The sequence below is a fragment of the Microtus ochrogaster genome, chromosome 18 (genome assembly GCF_000317375.1).
Source record: "Microtus ochrogaster isolate Prairie Vole_2 chromosome 18, MicOch1.0, whole genome shotgun sequence".
Taxonomy (NCBI): Eukaryota; Metazoa; Chordata; class Mammalia; order Rodentia; family Cricetidae; genus Microtus; species Microtus ochrogaster.
The window spans coordinates 55,075,858-55,084,815 of NC_022020.1; positions in this window are offsets into that span (position 1 = coordinate 55,075,858).

An 8,958-nucleotide genomic window follows, 5' to 3' on the forward strand; every position below is an offset into this window, starting at 1 on the left:
TCGGGATGATGTCCTGAGACATGGGTTAAATTTAACTTAGATCATTAGCCAGACAAATTTTAGGCTAAGATTTTAGGTGTAAACAATCTGACAAGGTGATTGGCAGCCTCTCATTATAGAGGCATAGTGATTAATTAACACGGAGCTTAATTAATTTTGTAAGGCGAGGAACAGTATTTCTTTGGAGTGAAAAATCAATATTTAAATAGTTGAAAGTCCTTGCTCATCGGTAATTTCACTCAGATAGTTAACTTACTTTTTTTTCTTTGAGACAGGGTTTCTCTGTGTAGCCCTTGCTGTCCTAGAACTTGATCTGTAGACACGGCTGGCCTTGAACTCAGAGATCTGCCTCCCTCTACCTCTGAGAGGTGGGACTAAAGGCTTGAGCCACTGTGCCCAATTTAAATTACTTTTAATTCTCAGTTCTTGGTAAATGTTATCTGCCTCCACCTACCAAGAAAATTGGACATTTATAGTATTGTAACTCAAGTTATTTTTGACTGAGTATCAGGTGTTAAGTGAATACGTTCATTTATTCTTGCTTCAATTTTTAAAAACATATTTTTATTATCGCCTGGGTCAGGATGTCAAGCAATACCCTTAAAGCTGAAAATGTATCTAAAAACTGTAAAGATACCCACTTCCTTGCTTTTGGTGGGGGATGCATCACGACTGTGCCCGGGGTACATTCTGCTCTGTTGCCTGCAGAAATTAGAGTGATCTTACGGACTGGTGGAAGGTAACATTTTTGCCATGTGACATGGTAATTTCTACTACTACTACTCCTCCTCCTACTCCTACTACACACACACACACACAACACAGCAGCACAGCCAACCCCAACAGTAAAGGGTTTTCTTCATCTTGACCAAAAACATTACTCTGAGAAACCAAATAGAGTTCAGAGTTGACAATCAGTAGTCTAGGAGTCTCGCTGGGGCTGGGAAAATAAAGCTATCCCTCGCCAGGTGCTGACGATGACGAGTGAGGAACATGGCAACCATGTGGAGTCTGTAAGGCCAACTCCACGAAGCAAGCGTGGATGTCTGGCTAGCCAGGGACAGATCTGCATGCATGGCACAGACAATTGCACAGCACAGAGAGGGGGCAGCAGGCAAGAACTGTAGGGCCACTGGTTTACAATAACTAACAGAGATCTATCCCACAGTTGCACTAGAGTACCGGGTGTGTTTTCATGATACGACTTATAATATTTCCTCATAGACCACAATAAGATAATAGCTAGGGGACTGGAGAGCGTGGGCTAAGCAGCTAAGAGCACTCACTGCTCTTGCTGAAGGTCCTGGTTCAGTTCCCATCATATATGCAGCTCACCACCTTCTGTAACAGCAGTCCCACGAGATCCGGCGCCCTCTACTGGCCTCCTCCAGCACTGCACACAAGTGGTGCACATACATAGATGCAGGCTAAACACACATATAAAAGTATTTATTTTTTGAGGCAATGTTTCACTAGATAGCTTTGGCTATCCTAGAACTCACTTTTTAGACAAAGCCGGCTTCAAACCCATGGAAATCCACCTGTCTCTACCTCCTTTTCCCCAGTGCTGAGATTAAAGGCATGTAGCACTATGTCTGGCTAAATAAACATTGTTTAAAGAAGTATATGGAACACTTAATAGAAATAATTCAAATATGATGTCATCAATATGTGTGGTCCAAACAACATGACTCCAAATTTTTATTATTGAGACCAATCAGAATTCATGCTGCAGGGTTTTGCTGTGACAAACCTGACTGTGTTTGGGGGAGGATTGTGGAAGGATTTGGAACTCCGGCCTAGAAAGTCCTTGCGTGTTGAGACCTCAGTGGGATGTTCTGTGAGAACTTGGAAAACAAGAATATTGAGAGCAGTGCTGAAGATGGAGGCCTGGCTTGTGAAAGTTCAGAGGGAAGTTTAAAGACTCAGTTGGGGCAGTTTGTTGCTTTGAATTAAGATCCTGTGGTTCTGGTTAGCTGGAGCTGAAGAATCAGCTGTGATTAAGAGACTACCAGAGCTACTAATGCAAAACTTTGCTTTGCTGGGGTACTTGATGCTGGTCAGCTAGAGTTAAGAAATTAGCAGCATCATGTAAGTGAAACCTAGGACATTTCCTGAGAGCACAGAGAAGTTCTGTTGAGAGGCAGCCAAGATTGTACCTTGTGCTGGCAGCCGGATTTGGTCAGGTGTAAGCATCACCCAGGTGGCACTAGTTTTGAAGGCCTGAAGGGGCCAAAGAGAGCAACTGAGGCTTGGCATTGTGGGAGGCAAAAAAAGATCATTGGTGAAAATGCAGCCTCAGTGGTAGTTGAAGCTCAGGGCTTGAGGGGTTCATGCAATGAAGTTGAGGCTTGGCACCATGAAGAGAGCCTATGAGAGGCTGTAGATGAAAGTGCAGCCCGGTTGCAGCAAAGACCCCAACAGTTTGGAGATTCCAGTACCATGGAATGACCACCAAGAACATGCTTCATTGTCAAATATATTTATCAGCTGTTAAATTTTCCTGGTGGAGTTTTTAGGGTCATTTACATATACAATCATACAATATACAAATAAAGTATTTTGACTTCCCCTCCTTTCTTTGTACCCCTTTAATTTCTTCAGTTGCCTTCTTGTTCTAGCGCTAAGACTTCAAGTACTAAATTGAATACATATGGAGAGGGGTGACGACCTTGTCTTGTTCCTGATTTTAGTGAAAATGCTTTGAATTTCTCTCCATTTTGGTTGATGTTGGCTGTGAGTTTGCTGCAAATTACCTTTATTATATAATGGCCCTTGTGTCCCTAATCTTCCCAGGACCTTTATCATGAAAGGGTGTTGAATTATATTAAAGGCCTTTTCACACACCTAATGAGATGGTCATGTGCTTTTTGTCTTTTATTCTGCTTGTATGGTGGATTACATTTGTTGATTAAGTATGTTCAAGCATCCCTGCATCCCTGGGATCAAGTTTACTTGGTCATAGTGGATGATCTTCTTGATGTTTTCTTGGATTCAGTAAATAATTAGTGACTAATTCAGTAAACAATTCAATAAAAATAATTCCAATTATTTTATTGATAAAATTGTTCCAGTAATGTTCACATAGCTGGAACATCTTACTGTCTACTTCTTATGGGCATTATTTCTTCTTTTTTTCCTAGAACTTTTAGATGTGCTATTAAGGCAAAAATATGAGTCTGTCCAATTATTTTTTAATGTGGGCACTTACAGATGTCACCTTGCCTCTCTCTTAGAACTGTCTTCATTGTGTCCCACAGATTTGGGCAGATTGTGGTTTCATTTCCATTCAGTTCTAAGATGTTTTTAATTTTCCTAATTTCCATCTTGACTTATTTTTCATTTCAGAGTGAGTTCTTTAGTTTCCATGAATTTGTATGCTTTCTGTTGCTTCTGCTGTTGGTGATATTTAGTTTTAATCCATAGTAAGTTATCTAGGTTCTGGTGGAAATACACAATACCATTGTACTGGATGGTATTGTGTTTTTGCCCTGGTCCCTAAGTATCTGGATTTAGGATGATTGCAAGTCTAGGTGTTGCTATCTGGTCTTGTCTTTTTATGGGTAGGTGTTCCATTGCCTGTTTTCTGTTGCTGTCTCTGGATCTTAGAAGAGTGTGGTGGTTGTTGGTTGCCTGGTAGAGTGTCTGAGTCCCTGCCACATGTGGTCACTGGGGGTCCAGGGGAGAATGTGCTTCTTGGTATTGGGGACTGACAGGAAGGAATAGAAGTTGATCTAGAATGGAGGCAGTGGGTGTGTGTTGGCGGGGGGGGGTCTGAGAGGGTCCACAGGAAGAAGGAAAGTTGTGTTTGTCCCCAAGGAGTGGAAGCAGTGAGGGAGAATAGGTCCCTTCCAGTGGTCTGTTGCAGGACTAGAGATAAGACTGGAAATTGACAGTGGAGAAAAGGGAGGAAAATGAAGATGAGCTACTTGATTCCTAGGTCAGCGTGACCAGCAGCTTTCCAGGGAGAGAGTGCCTCCAAGTACTGGTGGCTAACACAAGGGGATGGCATGATGGAAGAAAGTTACTTCCTGGGAGGATCTGTAGAGTCCCCAGGGGATGGAGGCAGGAAGGGAGGATGGACCCTTCAGGTCTAGAGTAAATAATCATTTTAATAAATACTTTCCTCATAGTTTTGAAATGATCACATATTTTCTTCTTTAGAAAGACTATATATTATATATTACTTATATTATATTGTTGATTTTTTTTAGTAATTATATCTATTTTTGCTTCACTGGAGTAAATCTAACTTGATTGGGAAGTAGTTCTCTTTTTCTGTGGACTCAGTTTCAAAACATCACATTGTGGAGCATGAAAGCCATTGGCTTGGCATTTCTCTTCTTGTAGTATTCTGGTTGCATTCTCTAGCCTAATCATGGCCCACTCCTGGCAACAGAACACAGCTGATAAAATCCATTTTTAGTCTCTGCTTTGGCCGACTGTGAAGTGTTAGATCCCAGGGTACTAATTTAGACACAGCTCTCTTTGGTGTTCCTGACCAGGAGGTTGTTCAGAGACAAAGTTGGTAGAGAATAACTATGCCTGGCACATTCTGTTATAGGATGAGTAATTAAAATTTCTGATAGAGCAATGACCACAAAATTATCATAGTCCCGGAGATTGCCAAGAACAAAATTGGCCATTCCTTCTTATATTAGACTCTGAAACAGAGGTCTGCATTAACATCTGTGGTTGTTTGAATAAGGGCCCACGTAGGCTTGAATATTTGAATGTCTAGTAGAATTAGGAGGTCTAGCCTTGGAGGAACTGTGTCACTTGGAGTGGACTTTGAGATGTCAAAAGCCCACTCCAGGTCCAGTGTCTCTGCCTGCTGATCAGGAGGTAGAGCCCTCTGCTACTTCTCCCACACCATGTCTGCCTGCCAGCAGCCACTCTCCCCACCTTGATGATAAGGACTCAGTCTCTGAAACGCTAAGCAAGCCTCCAATTAAATGCCTTCCTTCCTGAGTTCCCTAGAGCCTGAGGTCCTTTCACAGCAATGGAATGCTAAGATAACATCATAGGGTGTGAAACTTGTTCCAAACTTCAACTGCCTTTTTCTAGAAAGACAGGCGTCTTTCTCCATTAGCTGGGGTAAAGCCTTCTGTTTGACTTCTAGAAATTATATAGGCAAATCACAAAGGATTTGCTAAAGCATGAACTACTGACAGGGAACAATTTAAATTTCAACTAGCTTCAAGCAGAAATCATACGTTTTCAAGAAATAGTGACTGGTGCAATTGGATAGCACAGTTTTTTGTTTTTTCTTTATTGAGAACAGTAGGACTAAGACACTGGCCCTTTTGGGTACAGAAAACCCTTAAACAATTTCTGGAGCATCTCTGAAGAAGGCATGGAGCAAGGAGCAAGGTCAGTCCTGGGGTAGTTCTTCAATTCCAAATGGTGTTCAAAGTCTACTGCTCACAAGCCCTAGCTGCTATTAGACTAAGCCTCTCTCCTTTAACTTCTGTTGGTTGACATATATGGGCAAGAACAGATATTTGAAATATTTGTACTAAGTTGTGGAAAACAGCTCTTTCAATTACAAATATACATTTGTAATAGGTCCTTTATTTGGCAGTTTTCACATTTTCCCTTTTCTTTCTATTATTATTATTATCATCGATGTTATTTTTTAAGAGTTACAAGTAAATAAAATTTAGTCAGGATCACACAAAAGAGTCTTTTGGTCCAGGTTATGGCTCTCTCTTTTTTGGAGGTAAAGTCATCATAGAATCTTCTTTTTGTGAAGGAAGGAGAGGAAATGTGTGCAGGGTGTGCCACAGACTCCTACCCAACCCAAGGACAAGCTCCTCGACCTTATTCCTTGGTTATTTGCTCTTTGCTGGAGGCGTGAGTCACCGTGCTTTCCACCAGGAGTTTCTATTCTAAGACCGTCATCCCTGTTGACTTTTCTCCACCAGAGGCTACCACTGCATAGTTACTAAGTCATATAGAGGGGAGGTACCACACACTCATCTCAAGGGCAGTCAATTTCTGACGTGAACTGACGTTCTCAAGAACAAAAGCTACACCTATGTAAACAATCACACAGCTGATTGATTGATTAGCACATTAGTGGTTGAGGTGAGTTGGTATATTACAGGTTCATACACAAGTTATCTTCAATTATCTTAGCATCACTACTGAATGTGACCTAATGTTCTTGTGATTACTACATAAAGCCTTTTGGATTGCACAAATAGATCCATAGCTTTTCCAAAATCTAAAGATAAAAATGTCATCAGATAATGTCTGATGGCCCTGATTTGCTGTAACTCACATACCTGGATGTTTTCAGAAATATATTTTAAAAATAATTTGATTGGTGCCTCCCTTTGTTCCATCACCTTAGTGGAAAGTGAATATCTACTGGAGTAACTTGCTATTGGAATAACTTGACTCTGTCTCTCCAGGATACACTTGCTCATATTCGGTTTCAGAATACAATATTGGCATCTTTGAGGTGATGGCCGGTTTTTGTTGCTGCTTTTGTGGGTTGGCGCAAATCTCAATAGCACATTTTCTTTAAAAAGGAGATCTAGTTTTGCTAAAAGTCAGCCAATACTGATATCTAGAGCTCTCATTCAGCTGGTTGACATCCCAACAGTATACTGTGGTTAACATTTTTTTTTTTTGTTTCTTACATTTAAAAGGCCTGGTTGGTCAAGATCAAAGCACACACAGATGTGATATATGAGACCCTCTTCCTCCTCTGTGTTCTTCTTGCTGTGCCCTCAAATTACAGACTTCTTCTCTCCTGTTTCTTCCAATAAGTATACCAAACCCACAGGGCCCAAAACCTAACTGTTTTGGACCTTGAGATTTCTGTCCGGTGCTCCAATGTGGGTCTCTGTCTCTGTCTCCTTTCATCACCTGATGAAGGTTAATATTCAGGAGGATGCCTATATGTTTTTCTTTGGGTTCTCCTTATTTAGCTTCTCTAGGATCACTAATTATAGGCTCAATGTCCTTTGTTTATGGCTAGAAACCAAATATGAGTGAGTACATCCCATGTTCCTCTTTTTGGGTCTGGCTTACCTCACTCAGGAGCAGAAGGAGAGAGAGCATGAGCAAGGAACTCAGGACCGTGAGGGATACACCCACACATTGAGACAATGGGGATGTTCTATTGGGAACTCACCAAGGCCAGCTGGCCTGGATCTGAAAAAGCCTGGGTTAAAACCGGACTCGCTGAACATAGCGGACAATGAGGACTACCGAGAACTCAAGAACAATGGCAATGGGTTTTTGATCCTACTGCATGCACTGGCTTTGTGGGAGCCTAGGCAGTTTAGATGCTCACCTTACTAGACCTGGATGGAGGTGGGTGGTCCTTGGACTTCCCACAGGGCAGGGGAACCCTGATTGCTCTTTGGGATGATGAGGGAGGGGGACTTGATTGGGGGAGGTGGAGGGAAATGGGAGGCAGTGGCGGGGAAGAGACAGAAATCTTTAATAAATAAATAAATTTAAAAAAAAAACCTAACTGTTCAAGAAAGATCTCCTTTATAAATGACCGTGGTCATTTGCAATCCAATGGGGGTGGGGGAGATAAGCATTGACTCTATGAGCAAATCTGATAACCCTTAAATATAAAGCCAAAACACAGTTGTCAGGGCTGGAGAGATGGCTCAGCGGTTAAGAGCATCACCTGCTCTTCCAAAGGTCCTGAGTTCAATTCCCAGCAACCACATGGTGGCTCACACCTATCTGTAATGAGGTCTGGTGCCCTCTTCTGGCCTGCAGGCATACACACAGACAGAATATTGTATACATAATAAATAAATAAATAAATATTAAAAAAACCCGCAGTTGTCAAGTAGGAAGTCAATCACCTCTGTGGTTTTGCTCCTTATGATTACCTGGAACACCACTGGGTCCAAGGAGAAACAGAGTTACTGTTCTGAGGAGGTTCTGGCTAGAAAGAGAGGCGGAGGGATCCTGGTCAGTAAGGCGGCAGCACAAGCAGAGTGAGACTCAAGCTCAGGGGAGGAAGTGTGATGTTTAAGGAAGAGGTTGGCAAAAGCAAACAGGAGTTAACAAAAGCAAAAGAACAAATGGTTGGTAGCATACGAACCTCTGTGTGTATGCCAGGAATAAACATCCGTGACTATCTTTGGGTCACGGTTTTTCCGCAAGCACACATGTATGAGTTCAACAGAGCCGTGTGGATTAGTGAACAGAAAATTAACCAAGAGCCATCACCTTAAGAAGCTCATTTTTACTTTAATCTCTTTGCTCTTTCTTGGCAAGGATAATTTCATTGGTTTATTTTCTTTTAAAATTAATGAATTAGTTAATTCATTGCCTATGCATGCATGTGTGTAAATATATGTGTACTGAACATGTCTGAGCAGGTCAGAAAACAGCTGTTGAGAGTGGCTTCTCTCCTGCCATCTTGTGGGATCTCGGGACTGAATCTAAGTGGAAAAAATTACACACAGGTATTTCTCTTTCCTGAGCCATCTCACTGCTCTTCATTAATTCTTCAACTCTTTCTTTGACTTTATAAAAATAAATAAAATGGGGGGGCTATCAACTTTCACTTCTCCAATTGGGCCATCCTCCACACAAATCAATTTGTTGGGGAATACCATCAGCTGATTGGGATCATTGGGTTCAATGGGAAATTCTGAAAAGCCATCTGATATTGAAGCCTTGGGCAGCAGAGTTTGGTATTCTGTTGAATGTGAGAGTAGTGAAGGAAGAAGTGGCTTGTGTCTTTTTTGTTTTCCCTCAAAGACCCAAACATTTATGAACTTACAAAGGACACAGAAAACAGCTGAAATGGTTCCCCATAAACAAATATATAGGTCCATACTGATGTAAGTGATTGTACAGATACATGAGAGATAAGAAAAAAGCTTTAAATGATGTCTGGATAGCCCGGGAAGTAGAGTTCAGTCTTCCTTTCACTTGGAGTAAACTGAACTGAATGATTTCAATGCAAAG